The 14,427-nt window shown below is 37.7% G+C and overlaps 1 protein-coding gene across 2 annotated transcripts in view; it reads left to right on the top strand.

Annotated features, from left to right (window-relative positions):
• GPC6 (glypican 6) overlaps positions 1-14,427 on the top strand; it is a 998,128-nt gene that overhangs the window by 486,640 nt on the left and 497,061 nt on the right. The window lies entirely within an intron of this gene.

Here is a 14,427-nt window from a genome sequence, read left to right as displayed (position 1 = left end):
CACATTTTAGGAGTCGTCCTTTTCTTTTTTAATTCTTATTTTTTATTGACATATAGTCAATTTACAATATCAGTTTCAGGTGTACAGCAACGTGATTCAGTTATACATAAACATTTTTTTTCAGATTCTTTTCCATTACACCTCATTACAAGAAACTGAATATAGTTCCCCATGCTGTACAGTAGGTCCTTGCTGTTTATCTATTTTACATATTGTAATATATATCTATTAATCCCAAACTCCCAATCTATCCCGCCCCACAACTTTTCCCTTCTGGTAAACCACAGTTTGTTTTCTATGTCTGTGAGTTTTAGGAATATTCTTAACTTGAAACTGCTTTGGGTTTTCCTTTCTTATTTTCTTATTAGCAGTCAACTGCAGTCTTATATATGGAAGAGATAATGTTAAATAATGAGAGGATTATGGACAGGAAAAATACATGAAGCCTTTTGTAAGGATTACTCATTGCTCTTAGAAGAACATATTTTAATCCTGCTCTTTTTCTTCATATGTATGTAGTACTTATTTTTGATTTATTTTATTTAATATTCTTTGACTTTTATTGCTAGCAAAGTATTAAGCAGATATCCACAAAATATTCAAAAACATCATATGTTTTAACTCTTGATTTTGATTTCCCTTAGACATGTGTTTGAAATGGAAATCTCTCAATTATCTTTGGAATTTGCACTTAAGAATTACAATAGTGGAAATCATACTACATCACTGGTATTGTCAACATGGTTAGCCTTGATTTATTTTTTGTGGGCATTACGTATCATAATTTAAGCAAAACTAGAATTATGGCCAGTAGAGCTTTGGCCTCATGTATTAAAATAATGTTGCTCTGAAGTTTTCCTGTTTTTACTTTGGAAATGGCTTCTGGAGCCCACTTAATCTGACATCTGTGGCACACTGAACCAGAACCTGGCTTGGAAAGACACAAAAACTACATTGGCAAATGATCTGCCAAGTGACCCATGAACGAAAGCGAGATTGGGTTGCCCTTTGAAATAAACCTATTTGAATTTTATTATCTCCAAAGCACCTTGTGTCTCTAATCTCGTGAAAGGTTAGCGTTCTATCCATCAGAGCGAGATTAGAGTGCTGGTGGATGTCTGGTCTTCATGGTAACTGAATCCAGTTGGAGGAAAGGGATTCATTATCATCAGCAGTTCAAAAAGAGAGGGGGAAGTTGCCATGGAGGGAGTCATGTACCACAAACCATGTGTTCCTGGGTCCCATTTAAAACAAAACAAAACAACAAAACAAAGGACTGCTCTAATGAGAATACTTTGCAGAGCCCTTTAAATAAGAGCCCCCAAGTCAGAGCTGTTTTAAGACTGCCCTTTATAGAGATTACCAGTTTCTAACATGTAGATACTTTCTTGAAAACCAGTGCTAATTGCTTTTTGGTTTTTAGGACACATATCAGAATAAACATAAGAGTGATAACATATCACTATATAACATATGGCTAACAACCAACAAATATTATAAAACATCCAATAAAGTCTAAAATAATAATCCTGTAGTACCAATAAATTTTTTTTAATTACCCAAATGAATGTATTCTTTTGGGGAGTTTTACATATGATCTATATAATTCAGAAGTTAGAAGAGAGGTAATCTAAAAGTTATTTGTAAACTTAAAACGTACCCATGAAGCAAAATAAGCATTTTCTTTTATCTAAGAGTTAATTTAATTTTAACATTATGAAAAATAAGATGCGTGCATTCAACTTTGTAGAATTCCATAAGAGAAATGGCACTCAATAACTGGTACTTCATGAAATGTTTAATAATATTTTTGTTCACTGCATCCCAAATAATGTTATACAAGTAAAATAGTCATCCTATGACATGAATTCAGTATTTCTTCTCTGCGAAGAATTTGGCACATGACTGGCAAAGTGAATGTAACCAATGTTAAGCAAATTTAAATCAAAGTTAAATTATCCATTTACATTTATATCTTACTATAAATCTTATTATATGCCTATACCAGGGAATCTACTGTCCATATATTCATCAAAAGAATATGGTTACCTTTGTAGTAAACATCTGTGATGCCCAGTGGGGCTGATGCTCACTTCCCATTTGATAGATTTAAGGAATGAAATGATTCCTAAGACGTGACCTGAGGAAGCTGCCATCGCTTAGTCTTGTCCAGCAAGCTCAGGCTTGTGGTGAGTTACAGAGGTGGCTGGAAGTTGCCTTGACTTTCTTTACTTTTTTTTGTTGTTGTCCAATGTTTATAGAAAGAGTCCTAGAATTACATAATTTATTATCCTTTGCTAATGTTCATTCAGTGCCCACCGGAAACACTGCAGAGAAAACTCAGACTTTAAATGACTTTAAACTCATAATCATTGAAATCTAAAAATTGATGGTTTTTTTTTCCTTTAGTTTATGCTGACATCTGTAATAATGAACAATGAAATTTTGTTGAATCCTGATTGGATCAATTAGAGAAATTCTTTCTTTATCTAGAAAGAAATAAAAATTACCAGTATTTGTAAAAGCATTCATTCAAGAACGAAAAATATTCTTATTATCAGTGAATAATTACCTAACCTTACGGGGACCATTCTTGTACAGCCAGCATGCTGTGCTGTAGAGACTACTTTTATTTCTTTTTTTATTAATTAAGTCCTTTTTTTAAAAAAATTGACGTATAGTCCATTTACAATGTTGTGTCCATTTCTTATGTATGTATATGTAAGTCCTTTTCCCTAATCAGCATGAATCCAGTAGATTTAAAGTCAAGGGAATCAAGTTCTATCTTTGCTGCTTTGCTGATATATTCTGATTTTGAGTAAATTTCTCATTTCTATTCTGCCCTTTCTATGCATTTTTTTGGACTTAATTCTCAGATTTCCCTTTGTAGGTTTAATACACAAAGTAGTTTCATTAAATATTTTTATTACTTTTGGTCTATATTTTACGTACGTATTCCCCCCTTTCATCAAGCAGCGTTTTTTTGTGTTTAAGAGGTCTTTTCATGTTTAAATAGTATCTATTGTTTTTTTCTAAACATAAAATTAATTTATAGTCATTTTACATATTTCAGAAAATTAACAATGTACAGAAAAGAAGATACAAATGATAACCTTCTACTGATTGTAAACTCCTTTTTATATTTTTTTTATTTTTCTTAGTATGTGTGTATGTTAATATATATTTATGTATTTCTATGCAATATGAAAACTGGCATTGTACTTCATACATGCTTTAGTATCATTTTCTATCTTAGCAATTTCTGTCATGTCTTGTACTGAAGGTAGATTTCTCATGATTCTGGTGAGGTTTATGTTTCAAAACACTTCACTTGAATAGACCCTTTCCAAGATCCTATGCCTGATTTTGTATTATATTTGTTAAAAAGGGTCTTCTAAATCGTATAAGCTTCACGCCTTATAGAGTCCAGAGATACTGTAGATTGTGAAGCCGGACCACCTGGTTTTGTAATCCCTGCTACATTACCTGTTGGCTACTTATATTGTAAGTTACTTAACTTTTCTGTGCCTCTGTTTCCCCAAATGTAAAGTTCGGATAATAATAATAACTACCTCATAGGGTTGCTGACAAGTTTAAATTCGTTAACACATGATAAGCCCTTTGAAAAGTAGCTAACTCATAATGCCTGCTGGTTAGCTTTTCAATATTATTTCACAATAATTACAAATAGAACATATTTTACAGTGTGGATTAGTCCTTCTTTGGGAATTTCAATTTTTTCCTTTTTTTCCTAAAATGAATAAAAGAGGAATATCTTTGTACACAAATCTTTGACCTGATTTTGTAATTGAATGGTCTTCTTTTATTAGAAGCGTCCTGCATTCTACTTTTGAAAAAATGACAAGTAGTAGATATCTAAAAGAGGTACAATTATTCTTTTGCAAAATATAGGTGGTCAGAAATGAAGGTGAGGTATAGCAGAATATGTGAACACATTATTACTTTATTTATTTTTAAAAACTGTACTTTGTACTGACTTTGACTTTCATTTAGACATCTGTTAAGCAAAGTAAACTTTTTTGTTCCAGGACTTTTTACGTGATTTCGGTATTGCATCAGGTTTTTGATGGGCCAGAAATGATACAGCTTGACAAGTCAGTGTCAAATTAAGTCATAATACTTTCACACACAAAAAAGACTGTTATATTTAATTATGCTTTCACAACTCAGCATTTCCCTATACACTTAACTTCTCCCTTCTGTTGTCTGTGTTACGTGCTTGAATGATGCCCTGATGAGAATACGGCAATCCTTCCCTTTCCTTTTGGTATGAATTAACTCAGACATTATCAGACTCTATCCCTCCCTTGTCCCAAGCTGTATACACCCTGCCTTCCGTCACTGTGGGACAAGCTTATTGTCCTGTAAGCAAAGAACACTTAGCGGGGAGTATTAAGTGGTAGAAAAGGAAAAAGAGACGGTGGACAAAGGAAAAGAGGCTGGCACGTCTGATCCCCCAGGACCACTGCCAGTGCTCTTCACATTCTCTTGACACTTTGACCCAACGCTAGGCTGCTGCCCCAAGACCAGAACACTAAGTTTCTACTGCAAGGAAAGAGAGGGGGGAAGGGAAAGGAAAGAGAAAATAGGGTCTTTGATGATGTATAATGTGGCCCCTCCCTCCATCACTATTCCTCCTTCCCCTGCCCATATCACCATCAATCTTACATCAACTAAAATGAAAATACTGAAGAACAGAGAAGAGCTGCAGTGGTGTTTAATCGTGGCTGTACTTTGGGATCACTTGCTGAGCTTGAAGATGTACCGATACCCGAATCTCACCCCCAGAGATTATAATTTAACTAGTTTAGGAGGCAACCTGAGCATCAAGATTTTTTAAAGTGATTTTAATAGGCAGCTGGGAGTGAGAACCACTGTATTCTGTAAAGAAAGGAGGAAGAAGTAAATTTCATTTGGCGGTTCTGCCTTACTCTCCCTAAACACCTGCACAATCTCTTGTTCCAGGGACCCCAGGTCCTTATCACTGACTTTTCATCTGCAGACCAGCTTTGGCCCCACTTCCCAGAGTTCATCCTCGGTGGTTTGGTATTGAAGGGGTTTTTTTCCTACCCTCTGGCCCAACAAGTAGTTGGGAGAAGAAGTAAAGAACAGAGAACTGGATTTGTGAACAGAGAAATACACTATACAAATTTGGAAACTCAATTGCTTTTTCCAGTTGAGGAAAACAAAATGTTGGAAATGACTTCAAAGTCTAGATTTTAGGTATCTAATGGGTTAAACAGGCATCCCATGCTGTGGGCAGTGTCATCTGGACAAAAAAAGAAATGGAAGGAGGATCGTGAGCAAGGACTAGAGGACGTTGTCTGTAGACCAAAGCTAAGGAGCTGTGCAGTGATGGAGGTGAGCCAGAAAGCATCCCAGCTTTTAACTTCATGTGCACGGCTTGGGGGAGATTCGGATACCTTCTGCAGGCTCAGGACACTTGTTTGCTTTTAGCAGCAACCGTCAGCAAATTTCAAACTTAATTCATGGCTCTCAGAATGAATAGTTTATCTCTACCACCTTGTGAACATAAATGGCCTAATCAGTCTTTCTTACTTGAAAAGAGATCTTTGGGAGAAATAACCTACCAAGAAATAAGACATTTATCAATCTAATGTGTAAGGGATCAGTAAGTATAGAAAAAGTTTAACCTTGTGAAATGTGAATTCAAATCAACAGTTTCTATAAACTGCTTTATTGCTTCGTATCTCCCTGTATCAACCCACCAGAGAGTGCTGCTTCCTGGAAACTTTTCCTTTTGCAGCTGAATTACACACTGATTCTGAAAAATCTCCTGGCATTGGGTCTCTTCAGCTGACTTTACCTTCATAGTACTAGGTTAAAGGACTTTGTTGCAAGATATTGATTATTTTTAAGAAACACTCATGAATGTGAACTGATGACTTTTCATTAAAAATGTCATCATGGAAAAGTCTAGTCAATTAGACTAGACACCTTGAAAGGATATAAAATGGTAATGTCCAGTTGTCCAACTGAGCTGGATATTGTGTTTAAAAATGCTTTTACTGTATCCTTCTTGTTTTCTTAATTGGTTCGGAGTTTCTAACACACAATGGGAATAATATAATGAAAATAACCTTTAGATTACTATAGTGAGCAATTCTTGTTATGTATTATAGTTTTTTTTATCAGCTGATGTATTTATTATTTTCTGAAAATAATTATCCTAGATTTATCATGAGCATTGTATTTTGTTATAGGATCTTGTAAGATGTTAAAGATAGTTTAAATTTCCATTTTCATTAATTATCATGAATAGAAGGAAAAAAACTAAATTATGTATTTTTTTTACCTTAACCTAGTATCAGAGTAGAGTGTTACTTTTTCTTTTCCTTTTTCATTTTTATACCATTTTATATGCCAAGTTTACTGTAAGATTTTTCTCCTTATGGAAATCTCCAGGGACTCATTAGACCACAATCTTAGAAAAATTTAGGGATGTCTACTTTCAAATCACTGAAGTCACCTAAATCCTCAAAATCATTTAGGTGATTTAAGAATTTACTTTTGGATTTTAGTTCCCTCGCAGGGGAATATGAAGAGATAAATGAGCCACAAAATTGTCAGAGAACATTTTAACACATAAGATAAAATAACAGAGGAAAGGAACTTTTATTCTACTACTTAGAGATAACAGGCTAATAATTAAATTGTCTTCCTACTTATAAGAATTTAAAGGCATAATACATTTTGTTGAATTAATTTATCTTCAAACATTTCACTTAGGATTTTGAACCTCTGCCAGGGATTGGCAAAATTTCTCTGTAGAGGACTAGATATAAAATATTTGAGGCATTTTGAATCACATAAGATCTCTGTTGCATATTCTTTGTCGTTGGTTTTTATTTTGTTTGATTTTATTTAATTGTTTAAGTGTATATTTGAATATATTTACTATATGTGTGTTGATAATATGTACATGTTATTGTAGGATAATATCTACAATATGTGTATATTTATTATAAAATGAGGCATATTTGAAGTCAGATATTTTTAGCATCCTTTTATGTGCCAACCACCGTTTTTTATACACTGTGACTCTGTGGGTGCCACCCCTTGAGGAAGATATACCAACCTTAGGGATTTGCGCGTGGGCTTCAGTCTCCCTTACCTACAACTGATCAGTATTAGAGGAAAAAATAACCACACATAAAAATTATTTTTAACAAATAATTCAGATTCGATTTTAGAATGCATCTTGTAATTTATATTTCAATATAGTTTCACCTGGTGTCCTAGGAGTTTATTACACTTTTTATTAATTATTCAAATCACAGTGTGAAAATTGGACTTTAGAATAAACCAGAAAGCCGCCCTGCTGTCCTGTTGTTTCTTAGAACTCATTCTTGTGGACGGTGGTTTGAGCTCTGCGTTTCATGCCAGTTCCGAGGTCTAGGGCAACTCGCTTAACATTTCTGGATCAGTTTCCTCATCTGCCAACTAGATATACGAATATCTGATTTGCATACAATACATGTAAAATCCATAACATGGTGTCTGACACTGTGCAGGATGCCTTAGGTCCTATCTAGTTATGTTTGAAATTACCATCATTCATTGTTTGAAATTTATTTATTGTCTTCATTTAAGGTTTGGTGTCTTGACTCCTCCAAAAATGTGTCAGAGACATGGAAATTAGGAAGATATTCTGTGCCAGTTTAAATCAGTTGGTTGTGTTTTAAAATCAGTGTTGTTGGGAGTGGGGAGAGCTTACCTAAGTGACAGAAATTTGGTTACAATAATCCCTCAAACAGGAAATTTGTAGATTACTACTATTAGCTCACTTTGAAATTATATAGACTTCTATTAACTCCTGGGACGAATCAACTGAGTAAATCATAATGCTTATTATAATATAATAAACATAATTTATGAAAACATACACACACACAGAGCAAGAGAAAGTATGAATTAAGAAACAAAGAAGTGGCAAATCACAAACGAATTTTTGCCTACAGCAACGTCATCTCACAATAATTACAGATTCTGATTTCTCCCTTTTAGAGTAACTTGTTATTTGGAAAATAATTTTATTTAATTTCAACCTCATAATTTTCAAAAAATACATACTGAGGGTTTGTTTCTTACACAAAAATGCAACTGATGTTTAAGAAAAACTATGAAGATGATATAACAGGATATGTAAACGAAAAATACTGCAAACCGTATCAGTAAATAAAGAATGCTGAAGCCATCAAGTCATCAGCGGCTGCCGCCACCCCCCAGTGAAGACAAGCCTGCAGCCCAGCCTCTGCAGCCACTCACAGTGGTGCACCCAGAGGGGACTCAGAATAAGAAAGGACAGGATGGCCCTAGATAGCTAGGTGCTTGTCAAAGGAATGAATTCAATGAGCCAACTGTTTGCTTCCTCCCATACATAGAAAAGCACTACATTCTTTAACTTGAGATGCCTGGCTTCCTTTAGTTAACAAGTACTCTTTTATTGTTCCAGCTACCTGGTCTTTGTTGTAAAGCTCCTATATATACCCTAGCTCCTCCCCTACCTCTTAGGAGCAGTCCCTCAGAGCCATCTGAGAGGCTGTCATCCCGGGCTCGAAGGGGTTCGAGTCCTCAGAAATGTCCGCCAAATAAAACATAACCCTCAACTTTTAGGCTGTGCATTTATGTCAGTCGACAGATATTGTGAAGGAAAAACTGGGCTGGTCTGACAAGATAACTCTTAAGTCTAGGAATGTGAAGGAGAGGCTGGGCTGGTCTAACAAGATAACTCACAAATCTAAGTATTGGAATACTGATCTGAGTTCTGCTAGACTAACTTGTAAATCTAAGCTAATTAGTGTTGGTTTGCTGTTTATGTGTTTTTGCTAGCCAGCTGGATTTTCAAAGATACATATCTGGCTTTGGAATGTTGGTTTGCTGCCTCCCCGCCTCCACTTTTGTGATGATGATGCTGCTAAAGCTGTTCCATGCCTATTGGCCGAATACCCCAAGCTTGTACTTCACCTTATAAAACCTCATGTGCACATCTTGAAGGTGCTCAGAGCTTTGGAGCAGAAGCCCCTCTGAGCCCGCCAGCGTAATACATCTGAGTACTCCAACCCTCCGAGTGGTGCTTGTTTCTTGACTGGCCTGTCGTTTCCATAACAATATCTATTCAAAATAGTTTTTCTCTTTCCCTTACATAATTGGTTAAGCCGGATAATGAAGAAATAAAACATGGCATAGCTTTGTTTACTGAAAACAACAAAGTTCCAAATTGAATTTATTTGATTAGCTATTAAATGGAAGAAGGCTTTACTGCAATGTGGGAGACTCAGAGTAGTTTAGGAGTTAACTCAAATGTAGCGTGCTAGGCATCGCTTAAATGAAGTATGCAGATAACGTGAATGCAGTCAGTTTGGTGAGATCGTGGGGTCTGAGGTCCAGGGCCAGCAGCAGGAAAGGCAGTAATGAAACCAAGCAGAGCATGGCTCAGGACAGGCAGAGTTGTCCTGGGAGAAAGTGAGGGTCTGGTAGAGAGTCTTGATCATCACCGTGTTTTTGAGCTGAGGCCACAGGGCATTTTATGTGTAGATGCGCATGAGCTTGGAACCTGGGAGGGTTGAATGTTTATATATGTGTAAATGTAGAAGAGTTTGGAGGATGATGGGAGGACACGTCTGCTCCAGGATGTGGTTATAGCATCTCTCTGTCTCTAAGGTGGGGCCGCAGAGTCTTCACTGTCTAAGAGGAGCCCAGTCTGGATGGAGCCAGGGTGCAGTTCACTGGGAGCTCGTGTTCACCATCTATTCCCTCACCAGTCACCACGTTTTAAGGCCTTACCCTGTGACAGGCACTGTACATGGATTGATAGTGTTGGTCACCAACAATCTTACCTGTGAACATAATGTGTATTTCAGCTCCTTTCATTTAAAGCACAGCTTCTCAGATTTATCTCAATGAATTGTGGGGCTCATGAGGTCTAGAAATGGGCTGGCCCTTTCTCAGAAGGTTTTGATGGTCTATTTCTAGGCTTCTGGAATTTATCAGTAGAAGGGTGACTCTCAGAGGATAGGCTGAGCGTGATTTTGTCCCCCTGGGGGACATCTGATAATGTCAGGAGACATTTTTGACGTCACTGCTCGGGGAAGGATGTGCTGTTAGCATCCAGTAGGTGGAAGTCAGGGGTGCTATTTATCATCTCACAAGGCAGCTCAAAATGTCAGCAGTGCTGAGACACTTCACGTAGGGCCCGGGCATCCAACTGTCACTTCCGCATGAGCTCTGACCTGCCAAGGGTGACACTTCATGTGGCAAGGACTCTCTGAGCAGCTCCAGTCTTCTTCTAGAGTCTCACTCTCTGGGGAGTGGGAAGAGATGGGCCATTTAGGGACCAGGTGTTCTAGCCCTCAAAGTCAAACGTAAGCCAGTAAATGGCGCTGTGGTTCTGCCTCCATCGGTGTTTCTCATTAGCTCAGCGTTTCCCTGGTGTTCATATCAGGTTATGATGTGAGTAATGAGACGGTTAAAGGGGAAGTCATCTCAAAAGGTGTACTTGAGAGCTGACAGATGTGTACGGAACCAAGGACTCTCCTCTTAATCTTGAAAAGGGCACAGGTGAGGCCAGGGTAGTAGCTTTATTGTGTCTGTGAATCACAGCCCTTATAGGATATCAGCTTTCTGAGTCATTTACCCTCCATGTCAGCAGCTTAAGGTTTTTCCTTAGCCAGAGCTTGGGTTCTGAGCTGACTGAACTGATTTAGCATGCTTTTGTGAGAGGAGGGTGGAAAGAAAGCAATTAGGAGAGAAATACACTCAGCACAAATGCGTGGGTTTAGGGAAAGCAATGCAGTAGACCTCTTTCCCCTGGGGGGCCAGGTGCTCTCTGTAACCGTGTGCAGATCCAGTCTCCACTGATGCGGGGCCGAAGTTTTCATTCCCTGGGTTCTGTAATGACGTGGGTTTACACCACCATCCTGAAGCACTCATTTTAAATGAGCCTTCAATAAGAAGTGTTTTGCAGAGCATGAGCATAAAATAGGAAAATGCTCCAGTTTCTAGGTAAGTGCTAAACAGTGCTTGACCCAGTCTCCCGGGCCCATCCCCCTGTGGTAGTATTAATGAGACAACATTTGCAGCTTCACTGGGCCAAGCTTTTGCTGTTTCCTACGCACTGCAAATTCCTAGGGTGCCTCGTCTTTCTCTTGTTTGCCCCTCCCTTTGGCCCTCTGTGCACCTTTCATTTTGATCCATTCACTTGGAGGCCTCATCGGAAGCCTTTCTCAGATATCTTTAGGGCAACTTTTGGCTCCGAGGAGTTGATTTTTGCCCCTTAAGAGGCCTCTCCAAGCCATCAGTGCACGCACAGACTTTCTGTTTGCTTTTGGAACAGTGGTGGTTTTTATCTACAAGACTGTTCTCCCACTTGGGGCATCTGCCCCGCAGCAAACAGCTGTTACCATCCAGACCTCCCCTCTAGATGAATAAAATCCTCCCAGAGGCTAATGCTGGCTGGAAAAAGTTCTTTTGTGCATCTATGAAGTGTAACTGAGCCCTAAGCAGTCACCTTTGATGTATATTTAGTGATTGGGGAAGAAAAGGAAAAAAAAAAAAAACCTTATCCGCCAAACTGTTTTTTGCCGATGAGAATTTTTGTTGACTGAAGGCTTTATCCAGTGTGAGCTTTGCCGTCTCCGATTAAACAAAGGGTGAGATTCAGATTGTTTTTCCTTATATGGCTCTTCAATTTTGTTCTCTATCCTGTTTGGGCATAATACTTCATCAGCAAAATGGGTCTGATAACTGTCTTCCAAATCTCCATCTTGTTTGGTTTGCTGAGACACAATTTTCATCCAAGCATAAAATACTTTGTTCGAAGAGTCACCCTTCAAAAGGTGGAAGTTTAAGTCTATGGGCATGCTAAAAATGAAATGAGTATACTTATTTTGGGGAGGACATTAGTTTTGCCTCAGTACCTCGGATTCCCATCTTTCATAAGATCTAAGATCAATGTACCTTAAGGTAGCAACATTTGTCATAATTGCCTGATGCATTAGCATCCTTCAATACCAAATATTAACTTTGACTGTAAGATCACTAAACCATATAATGATTCTGAGCAAGGAATAATAACTTGACTTTTGAGGACCAGTGAAGCTAAGAGCAAACTTTTGAGACAATGATGCACCCTTAGACACAAATTTAAGCTTGGAATCTAATAAAATGTTTCTTCAGCTCTGTGGCAACTTGATAACTTAGTTTCAATATTCAATTAGGAATACTAATTTAAGCAGAAGGAAACAAACCACAAGACATAGTAAACAGACAATCTAATTTTAACCATTCAGCTGCAAAATGGTCATAAGCCCAATATTTCATATTATCCTGTTCAGGAGAAGAAAAGCCTAGGAATTCTACCTTCAGTAAAAGAAAAAGAAATAAAATTTTCATTCCTACAGAGAAGCATTCATACCTCAGGTCTTTGGAGAGCAATGAGGACCAGAAGGTTTTTTTCCTTTTTTTCCTTTCTTTCTTTCTTTCTTTCTTTTTTTTTTCCCCCCAGCTCTTGGAAATCCAGACCGCACTATTGATTACTGACTATTCAGCAGTGAAGGCATACTCTGTATTCAATAAATTAAGCTTTAATTTCTGAGTCCAACAAAATAATTGACCTCAAAAAGAAGATAAATGAATAGGCTGTTCTGAGCTCATGATGAGTATCTACTTTCCAGTCTCATTATATGAATATTTTTCAATTCAGTGATTTTTCCATTCTTTCATAGTTTCTTTCACTAATCTATGAAACCTTTCACCCTGCACCTAGATGAACAAGTCCAAGCTATTTGCAGTCTTGGTTTCAAGACTGAAAGGTTTTACTATGATATTTTTATACTTTGTGTTAGGATTAATAATTTAATATAGTTTCCATGTTAGGGCAATTTTAGTGACTAGTACATTTCTGAAAAATTCTGAAATGTTTCTGATTTCATAAAGTCACAAATAACAGTGACACATAGCATATATAAATATTTTGATTAATTGACACTTCGACAGTTTTGAACATTTTGCCCTATCTGCTTCAACATTGATTTTCCTTAATAGATTCTTGAAGATTAAGGAGACTTCTTAATATCTAGCCTGATTTTACATTTGGGAAAAGTTAAAATGAGAAATATTTGGTGCCTTGAACAAGATCACACAGGGGTTATTAGCTGTGACTTTCAGATTCCTTAGTTTTTGCTGCCATTGTATCAAAATAATTTCTATATTTAAGGAAAAAAAGTATTCTTTCATGGTAAGAGATAAACATTGAACACAGTCCTTTTTAAGCTTTAGCATATTGGTTTTATTTGCAAACAAGTATTAAGTAATTATCATTATAGACACAACTTACTTATCAAGACAGTGGTTCTGCTGTTGGCAATTTGGGTCTTGTCACAGAATTCACAGACCAGACGCAGAGGTCAAGAAAGTAAAGTGAGGATTGTCTGAGGGGTAGACAGTATGCTAACAAGGAGAGAACAGGCAGGCTTAGGTGAGCGGCTGCCCCGTGTTTCTGCGGCAAGTTGGCTACATAGTGTGTAGAGATGAGTGGGTAGAATATTCACTGGGGAGGGAAGAGTTTGGGATTGTATTCCCTGATTTTCATCCCAACTCCGCCTTCCCGAGGGTAGGAGGGATTTTTGTCCTTATTTAGTCTGGATCAGAAGTGTCACGGTGTTGGTTCATGACGAGTAATTCTGATCTGCAAGGCTAATTTTATTGTAATGAGGTCTTAATGAGCAAAAAGATACATTTGGACTAGAAATTACCGCCTTTTCCTACCTTTCTTTGTCAGCCTTCAGGCCACCTGTCACCCCAAAATGCGTGATCTCTTATCAGTCCCCAGGTTCCTGCTTTCCTCCGTCTGCCCAAGGACCCCTGTTGTTTACCTGACATACGATTTCCTGTATTTGGCCCAGGCCCCTCCTTTTTGCCCAGTTACTGCCATTTGGCCTGTGGCCCCCTTTCTCTGTGCCTGTCTAGCTCTCTGCCTGCTCTAACAGTTCAGTGCTGTATTGGTCAGTACGGAAGTAGCTAAATCAAGTGCTTCTTCAGGCAGCTTCTGATAAAGAAGAAATTCGGTGTAGCTTCCATGGAATCTATGCAGAGATTCATTGCTTTTTCTCTTCTCTGTGTCAGCAAAAAATCCCCCCAGGGTTCTAGAACTAAGAAGAGGTTTTTATTTTATTCCTACTGGGATTCCTTGAGGAGACGGTGCTTCCCGAAGTAAAAGGGAACTATGGGAGGTAAAGCAGAATCACGCTGTTGTTGGCAACTTGGATTTACAGACTCAGAAGCATGATCTACCCTTGGCCTTTTCCCACCCCCAATTACATTCTCCAAATCCCCAAATGGGATAAAACTTCAGCTTGCTCTAGCCAGGCTCGTTTCTACACATGG

This window comes from Camelus dromedarius, chromosome 13 (genome assembly GCF_036321535.1).
Source record: "Camelus dromedarius isolate mCamDro1 chromosome 13, mCamDro1.pat, whole genome shotgun sequence".
Taxonomy (NCBI): Eukaryota; Metazoa; Chordata; class Mammalia; order Artiodactyla; family Camelidae; genus Camelus; species Camelus dromedarius.
This window is presented reverse-complemented; position numbering and strand designations above follow the sequence as displayed.